Below are 24,989 nucleotides of genomic sequence, written 5' to 3'. Positions count from 1 at the left end.
TTCTCAAGCACCTTGATAAAAAGCAGGGATTCATAATCTGTTGCCCTCCTCCTCATTCACCAGTTCCAAAAACTGTTTAAAAAATGAAGTCAATCCGGCTCTTGCCTGATTTTGGCAAGCCTGTGCTGGATTCTCACAACCCCTTCTTTGCTTGTTTTGTTCCCCAGCATAGCCTTAGAAACAGCCGAGAGGGCCAGGATCAGGCTCCAGAGCCGACAGTGGCAAAGGTTCCAACTAGGTCAGAACTGTGGGATGCACCCACAGACCCTCTTTAGGAGGGGAACTGGGGGTGGGAGTGGGGAAGAGATGGTCCTGGAACAGGTGGGGAGGAATCAGAGGTCTGGACTTGCAAGAGGGACCTGGCTCAGGCCTGTGTGTTCCCCTTCCCATGATGCAAGGCTGGAGCTTTAGGGCTGCGAGCAGTTGAAATAGAGAACCCTAAGTTCCTTTCTGCACCATTCAGAAAACAGTGACTTGACGAGTCCCTCCCCTGGCTGCATGGCAATGCGCGGCCTCTGTTTACTGATGTCTTACCACTTGCTAAGCACCATGCGTAGTATTAGACTTGCATAATCTCTCAAGATGACTAAAAATGCCTGTTAGCAAAGAAATACAAGCCTGGGCTCAGGAGGTTTATCACGAAACCCACCTGTTTATAACTGACTCCTCTCCATCACAGTCCCTCAAAGGTCACCTTTCCTACACCCCCATTGCTACTAATGTTTAGCATAGGACCTCTTTAGGAGCAGAATATCTTTAATCTTCCAAGAGAGGACAATCTTATGATCACACCCCTGGCTCAAGGATGATAAAGTGGCCGCACAGAGTGGCCAGCTGGGGAGGGATTGGGGGCAGGGGCCAGACTCACATCTGCCTCTCTCCACAAGCTCTGGGCCACATCCATGCCTGTCAGAAGGTACAGGGCCTCTGGGTCATCTTCTGTCTGAAAGCCCTGGGTGGTGGATGCAAATAATAGCACCCTGAGAAGACGCGCAGGTGAGGCTCCTTTTCCCTGTGAGACCTTTATGTAGAGACTTCGAGCTCATCCTCCTCCAGGAAAGAAAACTTGGCTGCTCTTTCGGTACAAATGCGGCATGATTTTAGAATCTCCAAGCGCCCTGTCTCACATTTGAGAGGATGGAACTCATGGCATCCGTTACCATCTCAGCTAGGAAGACACAGACAGTCTGGTTCCTTCCAGATCTAGCGTTTAATAAGAAACAGCTTCCCTTTGCTCCCTGGTTACTGTGACTGCTTGAGAAGATGTATCTGCATAGCTAAGCATTTGTTACAAGAGGCAGCCCCAGGAAGGCAGCTGCAGATCTTTTTGAGGGCATTTACTCACTGGCTTGGTAACTGGCGCACCATTCCCTTCTCTGTGACTGACTCCTCAGCTGTCGTCCTGAGTCATGGATTAGGAATTACAGGAGTTAGCAGATATTATGTGATTGCTCCTGAATGGAGGCAGCACCCTCTTAGAACCCAGCTTCTTAACCCATAGGTCACTGGCCCAAAGGGGGTCACATAACTGATGGGAAAAAAAATCAGCAACAGTAAAGGGTTTCTGAACATGTGTGATGACCAAAGGTGAATTTAAGTCAGATGTATACTAAATATGAGGTGTTTGTGGCTATAGTCACCCCTGTTTCTTCTCAGGGTGTCCCTGCACCCTTGTAAGGAACACAACATGCATGCTTGGCATCACAGGTGTGGTATACCAAACACGGCTCGAAACACGCAGCTTTATTTGTGATTATTGTATATTACAGTTTTTGTACGTGGTGAGTTTCCGTGTCTTTTATAGTCCATGTAAATTTTCTGCTCTCATAGAAACAAAATGTTTTATTTACAGAAAACAGATTTTAATATTTCCCTGTCAGCCTTGCTCAGCATAGAAGTATCGAATTATAATACCTTTGAATTGTACTACGTTAGGATATTTGATTTTAAAAATCCCTATTTGAGTGGATGACTTGGGTTTCATAAAAAATATTAACTGAATTGTGGCTTGGGATTAAGACAGGATTCCCAACAATTTCCTAAATGGTCTAAACATCCGCCTGTCACTTAGTCTTGTATATTTATGATAGCTGAAAAATGTTGAAGACGTTGTATGTTCTGCAAAATCAAACTCACAGACAGGGTTTGAGTCCTTATGTTTATGTCAATAAACCAGAACACCTTTCTCATTCGCATGTGTTTTGTTTTTATGTAGTATATGAAATGTATATATATGTATATATATATATATATATATATATATATATATATATATATATAAAAGAATTGTAGTAAGAAACATTTCTTCATGATTTATTCTGCAACTTCAATTTGTGTATCTATTTTATATACATATATATTGGGCATTATATAAAGAACTCTTGGTGAAAGGGGCTGTGAGTAGAAAAGCATAAGAAGCCCCCCGCCCCACTGTTGGCACTGCTGTCTCTCACCCCGACATTTCCGGAAGTCTTTGGATATAGCTGTGCAGCCCTCACATAGGAGAGGAGTCTCGTAGAAAGATCCTTCGTGTCTTACGAGTATGTAATGGTGGAATTTCGAGCCCCATGCTATGATGGGTAAATAAACTGAAACAAGGTAAATGACCTGTCCCAAGGGCCAGCATGGCTCATGTGAGAAGCGAGAGGGCCCTCCCATTAACACTACACCCTAGGTGTTGTTGTCATCACGGTGAGCTTGCTCCTGTCTGTGGGCATTCCATGTAGTTTCCATGGATCCCTGTCTAGCTGCTCTTAGGCAGGAGCTTTAAGCTCCCCACTTAAAGTGCAAGGTCACCACGCATATCAATTTGAACGCAAAACACTGTTTTGCTATTTCTACCAATAAGCCTGACTGTGATTTTCTTTCTTTTTTTTTTTGCTTTTCTTTGCAAGCAGTCTAGAATTCTGAATGAATATAATAAAAGGGTTCCCTGAATCAACAAATATATATATATAAAACATTATCAAAACTCTTAGGAACAAACCATTTTCTCCATTACTAGAAGCTTAAAGGGATATTACTTTCAATTCTATTATTCAGAATTTGCTGTTTGGGGCCTGAGTGATGTCCTGATTTGTAGTTAATAGGTCAGTGGCTCAGGCTGCCTGCGCGGAGGCAGCCATTGTCCCAGCCTTGATGACCTAACAATGGCTGCATCAGCAGCTCCTTTGCCAGCTGCTCCGGGGCAGATCCACTGCCTGCCCGCTTTACCCTCTGTGCCATTTGCTGGAGCAGCCTCACCCCTTCCTCCTGGCTGAGTTCTGCCGGTGGGAAGGGGTGAGATGAGAGGGTCAAAGGGTCCGAGACATCTGGTATAGATCCCTGCTCTGTTCCAACTGTGAGACCAGAGAATGACTGTCCTTCTGAGCTTCAGACTTCTAATCTGCCAAATGGGGCAAGGGTACCCATCAGCCTGAGTGTAGCTTGCATGTCTCAATGTATCTAGCAGAGTCTGGCCTCAGTAGGCATGGGTCAATAGTGGCCTATACCCACTCTCCTGAGTTCCAGGCCCACCCTTCCCTAGCCTTCTCAGGTAGAACTTCCAGCCTTGTAGCCTAGTTCTTTGCCTCTTGTAGATCCTGTCTGACCCTGCCTATGAAGCAGCTCGTCAACTCTCTTCACATCCTATGTGCATCACTTCTTTCTTGTTGGGTACCTAACTCTGCTGCCCCTATACTCCGTGGTGGAGGTAGCGTTTTTGAGTTTTCGCGAATGCATCCTTGTATCGAAGCCTGATTGTGTCCATCTCCACAGATGGGAAGACTGAGGCATAAAGGCCCACGGAGGCGCCATGATTAAGTATCACACCTGTCCCGGTACTGTCCTGTGGTGTCCAGGACTTAGCTCTAGTCCTCCAGCATCGTGACCTGTTTGTTTACACTGTGCCACATCTGGGATATCTCTCTCCTCCAGCTGCTCCCTGATGCACACCTGTACTTCCTTCTTCCTTCCTTTCTCAGGGAACTGCTTTAGAGCAGTCTTTGTCCTGGGGTCTGCTCCCACATTTAGACACTCTTAGTATCAGAGCAGTGACGAGCTTGGGGTATACGGGGCGGGGGGTGACTTTCTGCAGTGACTCCATGGTTGGGGCAGGATTTATCCTGTGAGCATCCACTCTGCACTTGGGGACCCCTCTGCACGTGCCATGGAGTGTTGGTTCCGCATCCGGGCTGGCTGCAGAGCCTCAGGTGACTCTGAGGGCATCAGGTAACTCCCCGGAGCGGGGAAACGGCAGCCGCCGCATCCCACTGTGAAGAGCTGTGAGGATGAGCAGGTGTGAAGATGTGAGCGTGGGTGCGAGGTGTCTAATGCCTGTTGGGGGGGGGGCAGCTTGTCCTGCATTCTAACTGCCGTCTGCGCTGGGCGCCTAGACACCAGAGGCTTCTGAAGGGGTCATGCTCTCCAATTCTCTGCACCCCGGCATCTGCCACCGCTCCCAGCACAGCAGCAGGCACCGAATGTCTGTCGGAGTGACAAAAGTGAAGGATCCCCAAAGAGAGCCCACCCCGGAGGGAGGTAGTGTCTAGAGCGTCCCTTCATTCGCTCCCTGTTAGTCTTGAGTCCCTTCAAGGCCCCAATCATTCTTTCTAAGTGCTGACAACAGGGGGTGACCGAAGCCCACCATGCTGTCCTTCTCTGGCATGGCTCAATACCCCCAGGGAGACAGAGAGCCTACCAGGCGGCCTCTGGACTGATTCAGGACACTTTTCAGAGAGTTCCCACACCCCAGCATGCCAGGTTTAATTATTAGGGTGGGGCCAGGTATGTATAGGGTTTCTAGAAACTTCCCAGGTGCGTGGAAGGTGCTGCCAGGGGGACAAATATTAGGGCCAAGGGGGAAAATAAGGACCATTCCTGAGAGTGGAAAGACTGGGAAGAATACAGAACGGGATGATTTGGCCTAGGGGTCTGAGAGGGACATTTTCTTACTTTCAAGGGACTTTTGACACATCTGGAGACTTCTTGGTGTCATAACTAGAGGGGAGGTACCTCTAGTACCCAGGGTTTTAGTGCTGCTCCTAAACACCACCTGCCGCCTAGGACAGCTCAAGAACAAAGACCCATCCAAAACAAGCAGTCCTGGGTGTGGCTATGGGACGTAGGATAGAGGGACAAGAGATAGGGACACTTTAGAGAGAACCCTGTTTAAGGGGGAGGTGGAACCTGAATGTCGCATAGAGAAAGCTCCAGCAAAAGCCTTTGAAGGAGTGAGGAAGGTCTCTGATTCTCAAGTGGGAACCAGAAAAAAAATGGCCGCTGAATACACTGCCAACCTCCCCCCAACCACCCCTCCCCGCCTCACCCCCGCAGCTGCTAGCTTAGGAGAGAGGCTTTGCTTCTGCTGGAGCGAGTCCTTGGGGACTGTTTGTTGTGGGCAGGGAAGGGAGAAGGTTGCAGTTACTAAGCTGCTTTCATTCTATCCTCTCTTCCTTCCCAGTCCCACAGCAGAAGAGGGGACGATGGCAAGGTCAGGCCAGGGCCTTCACTTATATATCCTCAATACTACCTTCTGGCTCAGTGCCCTTGCTTTTCCAAAGGCCTCTTTTGAGCCACCGCCCCTTGGTCCCCAAGAGTTCTAACTGGGGGAGTGGAGAAGTTCTCAGGAGAGATGGCCAGCTCGGCTCCTCTAGCCCTGGAAAAAATGACTTCCTGAGAGGAACTGGGAGCCACAGGGCAGTAAATACACATTGCATTCCAGAAGAGGAGGAGGGAGGGCGCTGTGGCCAGCTCCCCAGTGCGCATGCACCCTCCCCTTACCATGACCCATTCACTTTTCCATCCAGGCCCTGGGACTGAACCTGCCAGCCCTTTCCTGCCCCACCCCCAGCCACCCTTTCTTTTTCCCTTCGCAGCAGCTTCTCGGTAAATCAGTTGCAGACATTACTTTGGAAGGCACTGGCTCGGACCTGCAGAAGCTATGCAAAGCAGCCGGCTTGCTCAGCACTATGTGGGCTTTCCAAGGAAACGGCAGGACAGCTTCCACTCCATGGGGGCAATTTAGGTGGAAAGGCAAGTCCTCCTACAAGAATTCCAAAAAGGCTTAAGTCGACCGGCTGCTCCCAAGAACCTGGGAGCCAACAGGCTTCTGATAGGCTAGTCACACCTGCCAGAAGCCTGCCGACGTGAAAGGGGCAGAGCCAACCCAACCTGCTGAGCAACATGACTCAGAGTCTGGAAGGCAGGTGGGGAAACTGAGGCTACAAAGGGGTCAATGACTAGCTCAAAGTCAGCAGCAGGAGGATGGCTGAGTCAGGTAGCTTGCGGTCTCTCAGCTCCTGCCTGTGCATGGACTTCTCTCAGCCCGTATGCTTCCAAGTAGTAGAAAGTTTCACGACAGCACATCCACACAGAGAAAGAATGGGGAACTGGCTGCATCCCACCTCAAAGATGCATTGGGGGTGAGGGGATCCATCAAATATTTGTGTGCCCTTAGTTTTTGAATTTGCTTTCTGAAATAGAAACACCCGCCGGGTCCCCAGACTCCCCCAAATATAATAAGCCCCAAATCAAAATCCTGCCCATCAGGAAAGCTGTCAAGCCCAACCTACAAAATTCATCTCACAGAAGGATCATCCTGGGGGAGGTGCAGGAGTGTGTTTACTTAAGTAATTATTCTATTAAAAATGATAATTTGCCCAATATGTCCTGAGACTTTCATTACAGATATCCAGAATGAAGTAGATAATTAGCAATAAAGAACCACTGGCTGAAAACCTAGGATTAGGGATGTTTAGGGATTGCTATAAAACAAACCGCCAAATGCCACATAAATATATAGCATATTCATTCGCTGAAAGTCGTGACAGATGGGCAAAGTGGAGTGTCTGTAAATGGGAACTCCTGAGACAAGCCACTCCGAGTATCTGCTGAGGTCAAAGTTATGCCGAGATTCCCTCAGCAGTGTCCAGATGTGTGCACCTGTTTACATGTGCAGAGTCATTCCAGATGTGGGCTCGGGTTTGTTTCCCCCAACTTTCAGGAAGTCCCCAACATGCATCTGACACGAGGAAGATATTCTCTGCTCTTGCCTGCCTCCTGTCCTTCTCCCCTTTCCTCCACTCTCTCCTTCCTCTCTGCCTTCCCTTGGGAAAAGACTTGGCTTAGAAATGACCACCAGCTATTCCCATGATTAACTCCAGTATTGCCTTTGGGGGTTACCAACAGCATGTGGTACAGAGATGTCTCATCTGTTGCCAGGACAAATCACCAGTGTGCCAAGTCTCCAACCGCCTATATCTCAGATAAGGGTCAGTATGGGTCCATCAGCACCGAGAAATTCCACAAATATGCACTGAACGCCCACCCTGCCACAAGGGTGGCCATTGCAGCCTGAGGGCTTCACTGTGCTGTCTGGGACTTAAATACTCCTGCTAGTCTTTGAAGAGGCCCAGGGTTACAGGCAGGTCACCGGCTGTCTTAGGGATGACTAACAGAGCAGAAGAGCTATGGGCCACCAGGATTCAGGCTATGGGATGATAAATAGATCCAGGACAGAGGAAGAGACCAGGCTGGGACAGCGACTGAGATAGGCGATCTACAACGGTGACCAGCGTCTTTGGTCCTCAAGGCCATAGATGGCAGAGCAGACTGTTTTTATCTGTACTACTTGGGCTAGAAGAAGAAGTAAAAGCATTCTCTGGTCTCAGAAGTTGCATCAGAGCAAAGGTGTTGGGGGGGGGGGGACGGCAAATTGACAGGATTCTCAGAGAATCTCAGGAACAAGGCAGTTTCCCATACTTGAGGATGTAACCAAACTGCTTAAGCTTGCCAGCTAGAGAGGCCTAGACCAGAGGATCCTTGTCTGACTACCCACAGACTCTGATGACTGCCCAAGGCCTCTGTTGTGCTGGGTAATTAAACCAGTCCCACTAGCTGGGAGTGAATTACAAAACTTACACCAACGATTACAAGAGATGGACGTCCGGCTGGGGAGACGTCTCGTTCGGCAGAGCATCTGCTGTGCAAGTACAAGGACCTGAGTTTGAATCTCCGGAGCCCAAGTAAAAAGCCAAGGGTGGCAGAACATGTCTACAACCCCATCAATGAGTTGGGGCAGAGCACGGGTTAGCCAGCAAGTCGATGAACTCCATTAGGAATTTCTTGTCTCGAAAAATAATGGGGGGTGATGAAGGGCAGATTCCTGATTTAGACCTCAAGTCTTCATAGCATGTGCCCTCTGCACAGACACACACATACACCAAATTTTTTATGCAGCCTACGTCAGCCTAGAATTCATTCTGTAGCCCAGAATGTCCTCAAATATATATATATTTCAGATATATATATTTCAAATATATTTCATACACACACACACACACACACACACACACACACACACACATATATATATTCGTTTTAGAGAGACAGGGTTTCTCTGTGTAACCCTAGCTGTTCTGGAGCTCACCCTGTAGACCAGGCTGGCTTCCAACTCACAGAGATCCACCTGTCTCTGTCTCCTGAGTGCTTGCTGCACATGTGGAGTCCATGTGCTAGGTGAGGTTCCAGAGCCAAATTTGAACATACAAACCATTCCTGACTGCGGTGCTGGGCTCCAGGTTCTTAAGTAGGCCTTTGAAGAAATTCCACGGAGAAATAAACAAACGTGGCTAGAGAGAAATATCTCACTTGCCATTGCAGTGCGCCTAACGTTGAGTGTGGCACCTGCCACACAGCAAGCGTATGCTTGTTTCCCCACAGGGACGCACAGAACTACGGGAAGCACCCGTGATCTCAAGCACTTCTATCAGACCCAGCATGCCTGGGTGGAGTGGAATGGGCAGAAAGCTTGTGAGGACTGTGGGTTAAGCCCTGGCCTCTTCTGTACTGTCTAACAGACTCGCAAAGAACATGGGTTTAGAATCTGCCAGGCCACCCCTCCGCCTGAGTGAGGTGCAGCTGTTACCCTTCCTAGCTATACTTTTTTGTTCTCAGTCTCCGTTTGCTCAGTTGTTCCATGGAGACTCCCCAGGCCTCTTTCAGGAGGAGAGAGATATAATGACCTCACATGGGTGGAGCGTACAAGTTACAGCAGTAGTCTGTGGAGGGGCTGCCCACTGAGGGCCGGCTGGGGTGAACTGGGGCCATCAGCATTACTGTTGTGATGCTTAGCATCCTTGGTGTCTGGCAGTACATGAGGAGCACATGGAAGGTTAACCTTTGTGCCGCGCGTACCGCTCAGTGCGAAACTAAACTGCTAAGGCATGCTCCAAAGTGTGCGTGAAAGGAAAATAGGTAATACATTAAAACAAAACAGAAATGCTTGGCGACTTTTGACTTTGCTAGGATGGCTCCTCTACATATCACTGAGAGGGAAACTGGATGCTGTCCTTAGAGCTACCAATGGCCCCAGACCAAGTGCCTGGGAGCATCTGTATAGGCCTGGGCTTTGCTGCTAATGGTCTTTATGGTCCTGATTCCTAATTCAAGGGCCATGTCTTAATTCTAGAAGAGCAGGGCCTGTCAGAGGCAGAAGGGAACTCTGTGGAGTATTACAGCACACACAGAGAACAAAGCAAAGCAGATGTAGGTAATGCCTGCTGGAGCAGCACAGCCAAGCCTAAGGCTCTGGTGGGCAGAGACCCTGTATTATGTAATAAAGAGTCAGGCACACCAAACATTGTCCAGGCTTCCTGTGGGAGCAGATGTGGCAAATTTGAAAGCGGGTTTGTGTCCCCTTTCTTTCCCTCTGCTCCAGCAGCCAGAAAGCCAGTGGCTTCAAATGTCACAACCATAAAATCTTGGCAGCCTGGATCCCCAAGCCACAGCTTGAAATAAGGCTCTGTGGAGCGCTGTGGTTCCTCAGGGGACTGACTTTCTGAGAGAAAGACCCTGGTTTGCTAAGCCCCTGGGACAGTGGGGTCATCTGTCACCACGACACATGCTTCATAGTCTAGGGGTCTGCTCAAGTCTTATTTCTGTTGGCGTGGTAAGTACCCTGACTAAAATCACCCTGGGGCTAAAGGGGGGTTTGCTGCAGCTTAAAGTTCCAGGTCACAGCTTTGTCAGAGCAGGGAAGTCAAGGTGGGCGGGACTGGAGACAGCCGGCCACACCATGTTCAGTCAAGAGCAGAGAGACATGAATGAGTACATGCTTAGCGACCAGCTCGATTTATCCCACACAGCTCAGGGCTCAGCCCATACAATGGTACCACCCAAATACAGGGTGGGCCAGTTAACCCTCACAGGCAGGACTATAGGCTAATATGACCTAGATAGGTCTTCCTTGAGACTCTTTTCCACTTTGGGCCAAGTACACAACTGAAAATAGCCATCACAGGGTTTCATGCCCCTTCCCTGAAGAATGCTCTGTTAGCCACTATTACACACACACACACACACACACACACACACACACACACACACACAGTTGCATTCCTCACAGCTTTTCTTGCTGCACAGGTTGGTCTGGTAAGATTATTGGCCCTCTCGCTGTTTTGACAGGTGACAGAACCACAAGAGTATCTTGAGGACGAGGAGCTGCCTCAATGCCCAAAAGTACTTATTCTGGGGAAGTGAATAGGTTCATGTCATTGACTCTAATCTTGCAGTCATTCATGAGCGAAGCCTGCCACACTACGGGAAGACAGGGCTAGCCTTGGTATTCTATCGCTAAGGTTAAGACACTGAATTCTAACAGTCCTTACAGAGTGACAGGATAGAACTTTGTCTCTGATGTCTCGCATCTGGCTCTAAACTACATCTCTGCCATTTCCAGCACAGTTCATCAGATTCATGTTTTGTAGCCTCAGCTGTCTCCTACGCAAAAATGGGTGTCCATTTTCTAGCAAGTTGGGCAGTTTTAAATTACATTAAATAAAGTGTAACACACACCATGCTTGGTTCAATGGCTGGCATCCGGCACATTGGTCTCCCTATTTGATACCGTTAGAATTGATCTTGTTTTGGACTGCGTGGGGACAGGGTGGCCTCAGAGGAAACTCACGATCCTCCTGCCTCAGCCTCCTTACTGCTGAAATCACACCTTTCCATACTGCCACCTACCAGTCTTCGCTGTACCCCAAGCCTAAGTTAGAAGTAGGCTTCAAGTTGTCTGCAAGTATGATGTTGGGAGTCGTGGAAAGCTCTCCTGGAGAGGAAGCAGCCTTGACTACCTCCCGTGAGAAAACTGCCCAGCAGTCCTTCAAGCCTCTGGCAAAGATCTGCCACCAGGGGCAGCAGCGAGCACAGCTCATTGTGCACCTGTGCCAGGCCAGCAGGACCCTCCTGGAGGTCTCTCTCTCTCTCTCTCTCTCTCTCTCTCTCTCTCTCTCTCTCTCTCTCTCTCTCTCTTTTTCTCTCTCTGTATTCCAAAGATAGCCTTTTGCTCACCGCGGTAGCCATGGACGCACGCTCCATAGCCATCCATTCTTAATCCCCAGTGCAGCGGGCCAGCCCTGCTCTGGTCCTGGGAGCACACAGACAAACAGGAAGTTCTCCCTGTTGGTGGAAAGTGACTCATTTTTTTTTCTCCTTCAGGGAGACAGATACATTAACAGATCAAAATCCATAAAGTGACAATTCTTTTTCTCGGGGCACACTGGTCTCTCAGAGGGAGAAACAAGGCTCACCACAAAAGGAAAAGGTGACATTGCAAGTTTAGGGAATTGAGGCAGGAGCCCCATGTGCAAAACAATAAAAGGGAGAGGCGATGGGGCACTTAGGGTTCAGGGGTTAATCTGGTGCAGCTGAAATGGGGCATACACAGCAAGAGTTAGAGCAAAATATGCCTGCGGGGAAGAAATCTGTTCCAAGACAGACAGCCAGTGTACCAGGGTGAGGAATTTGGACTTGACCCCGTGGGTCAGAGGTTACTTTCCTTTACAGGAAGATTGGAGAGTTCAGTTGAAGAACTAGACTTATGCTAAGGGTTAAGGCACGAGCTCCCTCCCCACTCCCACCCTGGCACCTCTCTGCATCACATCCTATCGGTCTATACTCTACCCCTGCACTCTTCCACATGACTTGCCAAGCCCCTGGGAGCATATGGGTTTTGACTTCTGGGTGACCAGTGACCAGGGAAGGTTTAAGAGAACTAGTTAAAAAAAGACACGGATTTGGGAGTTTCAAATCACATCTCAGTGGAGCCGAGGAAGAAAGATTGGTGACAGATGACAGATTGATAGTCCTGCCAGGAGGACTTCCTCTTTTCTTCTTTAAAAACAAGGTCCATTTACTCCTATTTTACATGTATTGGTGTCTTGTCTGCATGTATGTCTGTTTGAGGGTGCCAGATTCCCTGGATTTGGAGTTATAGACAGTTGAGAGCTGCCATGTAGGTGTTGGGAATCTGAATCCAGGTCCTCTGGAAGAACAGCCAGTGCTCTTAATCACTGGCCCATCTCTCCAGCCCCTACTCTTTTCTTCTTATTTGAAAACAAAGCAAAGACGGGGGGGGGAGGGGGGAGAAAGCAGCCTGAAAGTTTCTATTCACTTCTGTGGAGTGAGAACCAGCGTTAGGTCGCTCTCCTGTGTCGACAAGCACACAGCACACATGCGGAACTCTCATGGATCCAATTCTACTTATCAGTTTAATAACTATTGAGCAACCACTCGGTCAAGGCTAGGTACTCTGGTGGTGGGGGAAGGGAGAGAATCAAAGGAGAAACACCCGGAGTTCTTCTAGCTTGAGGTCTCCCCAGGGAGGGCTCTACTATTGGGGGACAGTGCAAAGAAGATGTGACCCTCCATATGGATAGCCTCTGCTCACTAGTGTCTAGGTGCTAGGCATGCTACTGTGCCCAGAGCTAGGAGTAGCAGGAAGGCTGAGTAGGACCCTTGAGCTTCTGTTATTAAGAGTGACTTTAAGTCACACACACACAGGAAATATGAGGCATTGTGCTAAACTGAGCAACAAGGTTCCCATCATTTCAAGTGGTTTGCATAGCTCATACATCTTTCCTTTATCTAGATATCTCAAAGTAGATCCCCCAAGTCCCCTCCTATAGACTATGTATCCCCTCCACACTCCAACTGTGAAAGACCAGGAGGCCGCGAAGGGGACAAATGAGGTCACCACCGGGGCTCATTCCACAAGAATCCACCGCATCCCATAGCTGGCTTACCTTGACCCCAAAGGTACCATCTATCAGTGTTTTCTCCATTTGGGAAGCACAGAAGCATCTCTCTGGCTTTGGAGATGACAGAGCTAGACACAGAATGCATATATAGCCCAGCAGGAAAGGTACGAGTTAAAGATGAGCCAGAACTGGCTCTGTACATGGGACTTATACCTCCTGGGGTAGGCCTAACAGGTTAGAAGAGAATCTGGATTCGTCCATCCAGAAAACTGCCCGGTCACTGGGAGGTGGCTCATTCTTTCACGCCATGAGCATGGGGCTTCAGGCCACAAGAGAAAGGTATCAGGATGTCCCTTCAGCTACAGTGAGTGACTAATAGGCAGCTTCTCAGGACATAAGGTCAGAGATGTGTCAGCCACCACCACCACAGTGCCAGCTAGTATCTCTAGGGCCGTGCCTTGGTGCCTGACAGGCACTAGGCTGTGTGCTTCAAAGGTAAAATCCTCCTGATTCCTACAACCACTCATGAGCAGCAATATGACCTCTGCAAGTTCAGTCTGGCAGGAACAAGGACTACATGGTCATCCCTATGTTGCCCCACCTTCCCTAACACTGAGAATAGTACTCTGGAACCAAGATAAGGTAAATGGCAAACTAGGAATATAGGGGGAAAATTTAAGGAGGTAATGCTTCTCTAGTGCTAACTAACCCTATGATTCTTGGAGTCAAGAGTGGGCGCATCCTTAAATTTTACACACAAGACATTTTATTTACTCCACTATGGTCTTGGTCCTGGATAGTCACTAGACAGACTGAAGGCTGAGTCCTGCTCCTTTACATTCTAGCAGTATGACCCTCCCTTCCCTGCACCTTTGTTTTCTCACTTGTAAAGTGGACCAAAGGACAGTATCAATGGTTGGTCAATATGTAGCAATTTCTCCTCTAAGTATTCCTGTACTGAAGCGCCCATAAGAAACAGAAACATCCACAGCCAAGAGGCATAGCGGTGCATGACTGTAAACTCAGCACTAAGCAGGCAGAGGCAGGACGATCAAGGGTTTCAGACCAGACTGAGCTACGTTGTGAGTTCAATGCCAGCCTGGGCTACCCTGTCTCAAAACAAAACAAATAGAAATGAAACTGTGTGTACATATGAAAATATGTGCACAAATGTTCACAGCGGCTTTCTCAAATTTCTTATACTTCCTGGGGTAGGTCTAGCAGGTTAGAAGAGATTCTGGATTCATCCATCCAGGAAACTGCCTGGTTACTGGGAAAAGGCACGAAAGGCCATCAGCTGGTTAACAAAACATGGCATAGCTACCCAGTGAGGTACCATTTAGCCCATTTAGCAATAAAAAGGCAAGAAACACTGATGCACACTGGATGGTGGATGACCCTCAAGTGCTTCAAGTCTTGTAAAAGAAGCTAGACATAAAAAGTTCCAGATTATATGATTGCAAAGGCATAGATCAGAAAATCCAGCGTGGTAGATCAGGGTTGGGGTGAAGCTCAGGAGGTGAGATGAAGAGCAGCTGCTTATGGGTGCCTGGGGTTCACTTTTGGGGGCGATGGGAATATCCTAAAGTTGCCTAGGGGTGATGGCTACAAAAATCATGTAAATAAACGGAAGAGCAGTATTGTATGCTTTAAATAGGTGAATTTAACATGTTATACCACCACAAGGCAAATTTAGAAGATTAGCTTCACATTGTCTAATGCCAGCAGGAGGGGTTCGCATTCAAGGTCAACCAGGGCTGAATATTGTCACTCTGTTTTAGACAAAGGAAAGACGGAAGGGTTGGGGGGAAGGAGAGAGGGAGGAGGGAAGAAAAAGGAGGAAGAGAGGCCATACTTACAATGCCAGACACATGTGTTTGTATTCATCAAACTTTACGGGTTTTATGCCAGTAAGCACCTGTTGCTCAGTTTCCTCAGCTTCCTAAAAGGTTTTTAGGAGACTTTGAAGAACTAACCTGGGAGTCTCTTGTGATTCTGTTCCCCTGGGTGATGCGCTCCTTACCATGCTGGCTTCCTAGCAGGAACCACCGAATGCACCATGCCTGAAGGAGATAGATCTCTTCGGGTCTTGGATCCTAAAGGGCTGTGTTTGAGCTCTGGCTCCAACCTTGGTGTTGACAGCTTTGTAAAGCCACAGGTGCACAGAGGGTCGGAGAGGCAGTGAGTGCCTAGGGCCTTACAAGTCCCAGGGGTAGATGGTGTTAGCCTGCCTGCCTGGTTTCTGAAACCCTCCGACAAATGCCTTCCTATTTTGTGCTTCCTTGTTGGTCAAACGCAGAAGACAATGCTGATACCTCTTCGGGGCGTCAGAAGAAAGGCATTTAGAACTGTGCTTGTGGTTCAGCACCACCCAGGGTGGACTTCCTGAGAGCAGGGACATTGATCTGTCACTCCCGCAGGTGCTCAGCAAGTGCCAGGAAAGACAGGGAAGCAGAAAGGCCTGAAAGGACTCCCCCTAGGATGGCGGGATCTGGCGCTGATTTGCATAGCTTCTTGGACCTCACTTATTCCAGGCTGGATCCTCCAGTTTCCTTCCTTTCTTCCTCCCTCCTTTCCTGAGATGAGGCCTTACTATGCCACTCTGTTGTGCAGGGTAGCCTGGAACTCACTCTTCAACCAAGGCTGGCCTTGAACTTGACATCTTTCTCCTGCGTCTGCCTCCCAGCACTGGGTTCGCAGGTGTGTGCCACTGCATCAGGTCTGGCTTCCAAAGTTTCTCTTATCTAGAACATCTGGGTCCTAATAATAAACTCATCCCCTTGAACATCCTTTCATTTGTAGGGTATATACTAGGAGACCCAGGGTTCCTGCTTCTAAAAGTGTCAAGGACAGACACTGTCCAGCTGCACACTGTGGACAATACCGACTGCTGGGAGGTCCACCACTCACCCCTGAAGTGATAGTGCCCATTCCACTTTGCAGCACCCTGGCACTTGGAAATGGCCAGAAATCTGCATGTTTTCCTAGTCTACTTGTTTCTGGCCGTAGCACCCTGGCTGCTCAGAATCAAGTTAGTAACACAAAGTTCCCCGGAGGACAGCAGACAGCAGGTCCTGAGGATCAGGAGGAGTGGAGGCCTCAGCTGGAGAGATCAGAAGAGAGCCCCTTCTCGCCTGAATTTCGGCCCTTCTCTCAAATGCCTTGGCTAGAGGAAAGCCTCCTTTCCCAGCTTTCGGTTTCCAGACCATATATTCCCACTATCCACTCCAACACACACACACACACACACACACACACACACACACACACACACACAGAGAGAGAGAGAGAGAGAGAGAGAGAGAGACAGAGACAGAGACAGAGAGACAGACACACACAGACACACACACACACACACACAGAGAGAGAGAGAGAGAGAGACAGAGACAGAGACAGAGACAGAGACAGAGAGAGAGAGAGGAAAGTAGGAAGGACCAAAGTTCAAATGGCAAAAACCAAGGCACACCCCATCCCAAAAAGCGGTACTAACGCATGCTCTTTCTTCTCCCATCAGACCATCCTCTGACACGACCTGACCGTCACATCAGGCTCCAGCTAGGCAGTGTGCAGACATTTTGAAGAGTCTGTTTCTAGGAAGGCAGAGGTGAAGGTCAAATGAGAAATAATTTCAACACGTCATCCTCCACAGGCCACGGAGATCCCTCGGGGACGCTGGGTAGGCCCAGGGGCTGGGGGAGCCTGAGTTGGCTTTGTTGCTAAAGCGATTCAGCCCTGTCTCGTATTTTAAGAACAGCGGGGATGTAATATCAGCTGAAAGGCGGTTTCTGTGTGCTATTTAACTAAATGGCTCTGCAGCTGGAGAGAGCCATGGGCAGACGTGTTATGATTCAAAGGTTCCCAATTACAATGATCCTCTTTTATTGTATAAAAACAGCAACACAGCCACTCTCCACGCCCGCCCCCATGTTTGCTCCCTCCGCTCCTGCTCCTCATTGGCTGCCAAGCTGGACCTTCTCCTCGAGGCCCCAGCTCTTCTTCAGGTCCCAACTTTGCAGAGTTTGACTCAGTGGGATTCTATCTGTCCAGGTCAAGGAGAGAGTCCAGTGACCCTGGAGAGCATCTGACAGACGCTGATGGAGCAGGGTGGTAGGATGCTACAGATTAGGGGTGAAGATTTAGAAGCCCAGTTCTGACCATATTCTTATACGTAGCCATATGCACGTACACACACAAGTTCACATGGTGGCCCATCCCCTAAACCCCTGCAGTAGAAAAACAACCAGATAGACAGCCCCACAGTGTGTCTAAATCAAACCTTCTCTCCACGCTCCCCTACAGGCTGGCCAGGAGCTTGTCTGTCCACAAGCTTGAAAACCTGAGAGACAAACTGATCAGAGGAAGCAACCTGACTCTCCTACCTCCCCTCTGTGTTCCTGAGTCAGGGCTTTGGCGCCTTGAGCTTTGCTTTCCTGTCTTTGCAGGGGGCCATACACAGCGCTCCATCCACCCCTCCTGCTTGCACTACGTGGCAGAATAAAGGGGAAGCGTTCAGCCCGGTGTCTGGCACACAGTAGCCACTGCCATTCTTTGGATGAACTGATTTGTGGGCTTGTGATGTGTCTGGGTGAGCGGGCAGCTCTGCATTTGTTCGGTTTCAGGAGGCAGAGCTGACAAAGCCGGGGGTGGGGGTGGGGGAGAAGAGCTGGCCCACCAGGGAGTGTTTTTCTTGTACCGTTCTGCAATACCAGTTTGAAACTGTCACCTGTGCGCAGCTGACACACGCACGCGTGCATGCATGCATGCTGCCTGCTCTTTAACTTAGACTTCTTAGGCCCCCTCCACATTCTGCAGATGTTTTAGAGCTCAGCAGCTGCAGCTGCAGGCATTCGAGCAGACCAAAGAGAACTTGTACCCAGGACCTTCTGTGCATAACACCCCAGCCAGGCCACGCTGTTAACAGCTTCTTTCCTTCCTGAGTGGGTCCTGAGACCCCAACAGGAAGGATCCTCCCCAGCCAAAGACAGAGCTGACTCTATTGGCCACACTGGTGCCCCCGGGATACAAAAGTCAGTTCCTCATACTGAATGGCAAACAGTTCCCTGGAGTTTTTACTCGTTCCCTACACAAGATAAATGCAACATAGGCCTGTAACGCTTCCATCCCACACCAAGCCCGTGCACCCCAAAGGCAGACCACAAGTCTCTTTCTTCAAAGTTACCACTTGGGCCACACTCCTTACTATCAAACTGATTACACAGATTTCATTCCCTGCCGGTTGCGTTCTGCATTAAATGGTAATGCTGTGAAACACTGTCGTGACTAGATTTGATCTCCAGGAACATTCTCGTACTAGGAAGCAGAGCATGTGGCAGGGACCAAAAAGGGTAAAAGTTGAGGTTTTTAGCAAGTAAACTGTCTTCCCTGGGGGCACAGAGCAGCTGGCTCTGGGCCTGTCCTCTGTTTCTTGGGGGGAAATTTGGGGGGATATGGATGTAGTGCTGTTAGGATAGCTTTGCTCCTTGGGGGTCTCTCTCTCACACACACACCACTGCCAATCAACCCCTCTTAAATGCATGACTACAAGCACAGAACAGGAAACAGCTTGTAGGAGGATGTTCTTAATATCACAACCTGTTAACGTAGGGTGGGGGCTTTACAGAAGAGTTGGGGAGGGGAAACGGGACCACATTTCCTCGTCTTATTCTCATTCTCTCTCTCTCTCTCTCTCTCTCTCTCTCTCTCTCTCTCTCTCTCTCTCTCTCTCTCTCTCTCTCCCCCTCTCTCTCCAGTTCAGATAGCCACACACAGTGGCCATCTGGGTGCCTATCAATGGGGCGTGTGAACAGCACTGTGGCCCTCAGCACCGCTCTGCTTGGGTGTGGACCGTGATTCCACACAGGAGGTGCCCATGATTGGCACCAGGCTCCTCAGGGTTGTCATCTCTGCGGCCACAGATTTGCCGCAGAATAAGTGCCAGTGTTCTGGGAAGAGGGCTGGTAAGAGGAACGCACAATGAGATGGGGACAGGCAGGGTTCCTGATGGACGCTTAACCCTGAGCTTGTTAATTACAAGGTCACACAAGGAAGTCATTTCCTAGAGGTGGCTGCAGTGACCTCTGCATGACGATGGGGATGACAGTTTGCTGAGTAGGATAATGTGTCAGGTGCATTGCTATTATATACATTATATATGATATACACTATGTGTTATACATTATTATATATTATGTATATATTTTCTTTTATAAGCTTTTTAAGCTCCATAATAATTCATATGGCAGCTATGAGTGGTTTTGCTTTAAAGAAAAAAACCAGGGTTCAGAGAGGCAAGTAACTGCCCAAAGGCACAAGGCTAATAGTGTGTGAGCAAAAAGAATTAGAGAGCTTGGCTCTTGCTGGGGGAGTCCTGCAAGTGGAAGCTGATATAGCTCTGAGGCCCGCTCCTGCCACCTTCTTGATTTAAAGCAATGTGGGGGAGGGCCAGGACTAAAAGTACTTGCTGGGGAGAGGAGAGCTGCGGCTAGGACCCAGGAATCCCAGAGGCCAGGAAGATGAGCAAAACGCTTAGCTGCTTACCTCCTGGAACAGCTGAAGCGCCTCAAAATAATTTTGGATTACTGGTTTGTGGTTGTGGTTGTGTGTGTGTGTGTGTGTGTGTGTGTGTGTGTATGTGTGTGTGTGCATGCGTGTGTAGGCCAGAGGGCAATGTTGGGCATCTCATTCACTCTCCATTTTATCTTTTGAGACACAGTCTCTCAATGAAGCCAGAGCTCACTGATTGAGCTAGACTGTCTGGTCAGGGAGTTCCATGAACTCTCCTGTCTTTCTCTCTTCAGTACAGGGGCTTAATTTTAGATTTCTATTGTCAGGATCTAAAGACTATCTCTCCTCCCCTCTTACACTCTGTCATTGCACCCCCTCATTGCACTCTGACATCCCCCCCCCCCCCGCCCCGAGACATCATTAGCCCCTGTCTGAAAATTTCCTTGATCTCATTCTATGTCGAGGGAGAACCAAGCAAGGCTGTCTGTACCAGGCACACTCTGCAGGCTTAAACACATGACAGTCCCTGTCCAGAAGCCTGCCATGGCTCCTGGCACCTACAGAGTAATGGTCAACAGCCTCTACAGTGAGCGCAAGCTGACGTCATCTCCCGCACCCCTTTCTCCACTTCCTAGAATGCAGGCAGTTTCCAGAACCACCCAAATATCTTTCTTCCACTTCCTCTCCGAGGAATCAGGCACTCTACCTGCTAATTCACATCTTCTGCCTTACAAACGGAACCCCATCATGTTCATGGCTGTAATGTGTCTGACTAAAAATACTCGCTCATCTCTCCCTGGCACGTTTGGGTCACCACATAGCCAAGCTCTGATTGGGGCCCAGGGACACAGCAATCGCCATAAACCTCAGGCCTAAGACCCACACGCAGGACGAAAAGACACAGCTGAGACTTTATCCGGTCCCCACAAAAATGTCCCGGCTGGATAAATCACGTGGTCTTCAGAATTTCGGTTGCCAGCAGCTGAATCAATGCTATCCCATGCATCCTTCCCCAGGCATTGTTCTTTCTCATTCATGGGTCACTTTAGAAGCTATCCCCTCCAGGAGAGTCCCCAAGAGCCCCTCGGAGGAGCACAATCGCACCCTCCGTGTGGTCCACAATAGTTGCTTTTCCTCAGTTATAGCACTTACTTAATTCTGCTTGATTGGGCCTAATGAGCACTCCTACTGTCTGTTCAAACTCCAAGAGGGTAGGGGGTCTTTATCCCACCAGCATCTCCATTAGTGTGGAGCAGAGCTTTGTGCTGAGCCCAGGGGCTCTGCCGCACTCCCCCCCCCCCACCTCCCCCCTCTGCATCTAGTGCAGTGCACTGCAGTAGCAGAGGTATCCGCGGTGTGGGTGCTGACATGAGCAGTTTGGTCTAGGGGTCGGTCAACAAGTGAGCTGGCCTCTCTAGGCCTGCACTTCTTCATCTATAGAGAACGAGAGCCTCTGTGATATCTCCTGGCTGTTGTGAAGACAACATAGTCTCATCAGAAGCCCTCAGGAGAGTGTCTGGCTTTAAAATGTTTAACGACCATGGGCTCTTATTAGTAGCTGGAATGGTGAAGCTGCTGAACGAATAGATACGTCAACCTGTAGTCGCCAAAGAAATGAATAAGCAAATGAAATCCAGATGAATTCCCGAGTGAAGACCCAGGGCAGTAGTTACTGCTTTCTGTCCTGCCTGCACTCGACCCTTTGGGTTGTCACCCCAGTGACCTTGGTCACTAGAGATGAATGCTGTCAAGTCAGCCTGGCCTCCAGCACAGACTCTGCACTGCACCCCGTGGGTTGGCCAAATGTTCCTTCTTCACCTCAGTTTCCTCAACCAGTGTCTGAAGACAAGCATAATGGTTGGCTTGGGGGATACTGGAGAGAATTGCATGATAAAGCAGGACCATCCAGCAGGCCTAGATACTGTAACAGCAAGTGCTAGCAACACTTACCAAACACCAGCATGACCCTTGTTGTTAAAGGCACAGTGCCCCTGTAACCACCAAGGCCTGATGTACTGGGATGCGGTCACCTTTGGGCAAGCCAAGATCGTCTGTTTTCATCTTGGGAATCCAGTATTTTCGGTGTATGTGATTATTTTTTCCCCTCTCTTTAAACAATGAGTCACCAGTTTACCCTAAAACTTTGGCCTTCTGAATTTTCCCCTCAAGTGCCATTATCTGCAGGTGGATCCCTATCTTACATCAAATCCTACAGGAAAGCAAGGTACAAGTTCGCCCAGCAGTGATGGAGCCGAGTATTTATACAGTAACAATATTTCCACACGCCACAGACCTGATTACTGTCAGGGACACATTTTAATCTTAGTCTTAGACTTCCCCCTAGCCTTAAAAGAACGTGCGTAAACAAACAGCATTATGTGACTTTCGCTTTAAACTTAAACCTTTATGTTGGTCCCATGGAACCACTTGACGGCTCCATTAGCCTATTTTTACTATCAAACAGGCCATTTAACAAGATATTTATTCCACTTGGCCGTCATCCAAATGCTTTTTGACATTACTGCCCTGGGCCTGAACTGCTTAGACTCCAGGCCCTTATCAACAGAAAATCACCTTTTGACTCGAGTCTCCGAGCGCTCTACTCTCACCCTCTTCGCTTCCGCGGTGTTAATTTCTGCTCTACTTTAGAGAAGGCAGCAGGAGAGAGTGCATTTTAAGAGGCTTGTTGTGGAAAGTCCAAGCCGTTCAGGGGTCACATGGAGGCATATCTGTCTCCTAAGTCCTGCTTCAACACAGGGCTGGCCTCAGATCTAAGGATGCTACTCCCTCCCAGAAAGAAATCTTTAGAGAGTAGCAAATGGAGAACTCGGGAGCTCAAAAGGGCAGTGCGGCCTGGGCCCCCAGCTGAGCAGTGACTCTGAAGGGGGAGGGGTGCTCCCTCCTCCTTCCCGCCCCCAACAAAAGGCCATCAGTGGGACCCACTGGCTTTGAAGCCAATCAGTCAGGTGGAAGCATGGACAAATCACGGTTTGGCTACCGAGACAGGTTCCCCCACCCACCCTGTTTGATAAGCCCTCCTCATCCTCTTCCACCGCCTCCCGAGCTCAGTACAGCTAGGAGGCCAAAGGGACGTTTCTGTGATGTTCCCGTTTTCCAACTTTCCGAGCTTCTTGGTCTTCCAGCCTCCCGCAAAGCTGCTAGGGAAAGGGCAAGTTTGCAAAGCCCAGGATCCCAAGTCCTGGGGAAGCCACAAAGACGCTCCAACGCCAGCAATGATTAACCTCTTGTGGGACAGACTGGAAAACGCCACGGTCACTAAGGCGGGAGACCTGATTGAGACTCGGCTGGTCCGGGCTGGCCGGGGACAACAGGGGCCCCGGGGGCCGCGTGCCCCACGCATCCCCCTCCCCGCGCACCTGAGCGGGGCGTGGGCACAGCGCCGCGCTCAGGCCCTGCCCGCAGGTCGCTCGTCCGCCGCCCGCGCCGCGCGCCGGCCGCCTGCAGCCACCGGGAGCGACGCGAGGAGAGGCAGCCTCAACACGGCGTCATGCTTCCTGCCACCACATTACGGCGAATCGTCACCGGGAGAGGAGAGCAGAGGGGAGAGCGGGGGAGGGAGGGAAGCAGCTACACGCAGCCCCCAGGCTGCCAAAAAGCGCCGAGACGGGGCCACGTCCCGGTGGAGTCCCCGCGGGACCTGCCCGGCTCGCACAATGCGCCGCAGTTTGGCCAAGAAGGCAGGGAGCCGGCCACAAAATAAATAAATAAAAAACAGAGTCGGGTCTACGTAACGCCCTGTCGAAAGCGGACGCCATATTTTTTTGTGGCTTATGTCGACATAGGGAAACGTAGACATGTTTTCCTCCTCCTCCTCGGTCTGGCTTCCATTTACCCAAACTTGTAATCAAAACTATTTCATAAAAAAATAAATCTCCGTCCCCCTCCACCCCATATCCGCGGATTCCCTCCCACCCGCAAAAAAAGCCTGCACACCCCCCTCCCGCGCACCCCCATCCCTAAACCAGCCAAGTCCCATTAACAACACATTTTCGGGAGCCGCGGCGGCGGTGGGAAAGTTGGGCTGGAGTAGCGGGCGCCCGGTGTGTCGGGCTCCGGGCTGGCGGTGCCCGCTGCGGGTGCTCCGCGCCGGGGCGAAGTTTCTTACCTGCGCCGGGGCTGGGTACGCGGGGACCCGGTCTGGGAACGCGGAGACGAGGCACGGGCGTTCCAAAATGGAACTCTGCTGGCTCCCCCCACCCACTCCCCACTCCCCACCCGGCGCCCGACTCGGGCTCCGTGGGAAAGAGGTGGTGGTGGTGGGGAAAGCCAGCCTGGCAGACAGACAGACAGACAGAAAAAGCCCCCGTACGGAGAACGGTTGGCCGAAATTTTTAGAAGAAAAAAAGAAAAGAAAAGAAAAAGAAAAGAAAAAAAAAAAAGAAAAAAGGGGGAAAAATGCCTCGATCAGTGGGGAATCTACGCCAAAACCCACATGATCTGTAACGTCAGCATGCGTATTTGCATACGATACCACCACCGGAGCTGCCACCCGGGCTCGGGTTCCGCAGAAAGTTACAAAGTGAAATTCAGGCCCCTCGGCAGACGCCGGCAAAATGTCATTTTTAGGAGGGAACTGCGGGTGGGGGGAGGCTGGCCCTAAAGGCTCTGATGAGTGGCCAAACGTGTGTGTGTGTGTGTGTGTGTGTGTGTGTGTGTGTGTGTGTGTGTGTGTGTGCAGTAAATGAACTTAAAAGTCCGAGTCCAGTAACGGACTCGATGGAATTTTTGCGGGAAGAGGTGGGGGAGGCGCAAGCGAGATCACTGAATATTATTGAACACAACCCGGCGCGCGGCCGCGGCCAAACCCTCCCGTTGCAATACCCATTTTCTTTATGAAAAGTTCAAGGTGTCACTGATGAGCTCAACAAACTGTTGATCCTCACCACGTGGAGTGGCGGACCGTGGGACCGCAGGGCGCTAGGGCTTGCCCGGCGCCAGCAACACCCGGGACTCGGCGTCCTCCTGCAGTGCGTGGGGCAGAACGCGGGTGGGGTCCTAACACACGCTGGACTCTGCTTGCTCTTTCGCCCGCCTTCCGGCTCAAGAAAATAATAACATACTGAAAAACTTTTTTTTTTGAAAGCGAGATGCATTTTACTCCCGGAATAGTAATGAGAAGGCTTGGGAGTCGGTCGGGGAAGAAGGCGCCCCCACTTATATAACCACTTGAAGTCAGATCACTTTTGTTGGGGATTTCCGCTCGTGCCTGGGCTCAGTCTGGTTAAAGATCTTCAAACTTTTTCCCTCCAAACCCGTAAACAAACAGACTCCGGGGGAACTGACTTAAACTTGTCTAGCCCAAGTTCGCAGGGATTCTCAGATTCGGAGAAATGTACACGCCTGCAGTGGCCACTCGAGTCCCGCGGAAGTGAGACGGGTCATTTTTGAAGCTGGGGCAGCTGCGTTCCCGGCGGGAGGGGTCTCCAAACGCGGTCTCCTCCTAGG

At 49.9% G+C, this 24,989-nt stretch overlaps 1 protein-coding gene across 1 annotated transcript in view; it reads right to left on the bottom strand.

Moving 5' to 3' along the window:
* Zhx2 (zinc fingers and homeoboxes 2) overlaps nucleotides 1–24,102 on the bottom strand; it is a 141,247-nt gene extending 117,145 nt beyond the window's left edge. Inside the window, exon 1 of the mRNA XM_038342613.2 lies at nucleotides 23,650–24,102. The gene's annotated coding sequence lies outside the window, so the exon portion shown is untranslated. The remainder of the gene's footprint in view (nucleotides 1–23,649) is intronic.
* Nucleotides 24,103–24,989: the final 887 nt, after the last annotated feature.

This window comes from Arvicola amphibius, chromosome 9 (genome assembly GCF_903992535.2).
Source record: "Arvicola amphibius chromosome 9, mArvAmp1.2, whole genome shotgun sequence".
Lineage (NCBI taxonomy): Eukaryota > Metazoa > Chordata > Mammalia > Rodentia > Cricetidae > Arvicola > Arvicola amphibius.
Note: the sequence above shows the minus strand (reverse complement) of the source record. Positions and strands in the feature narration are given on the sequence as shown.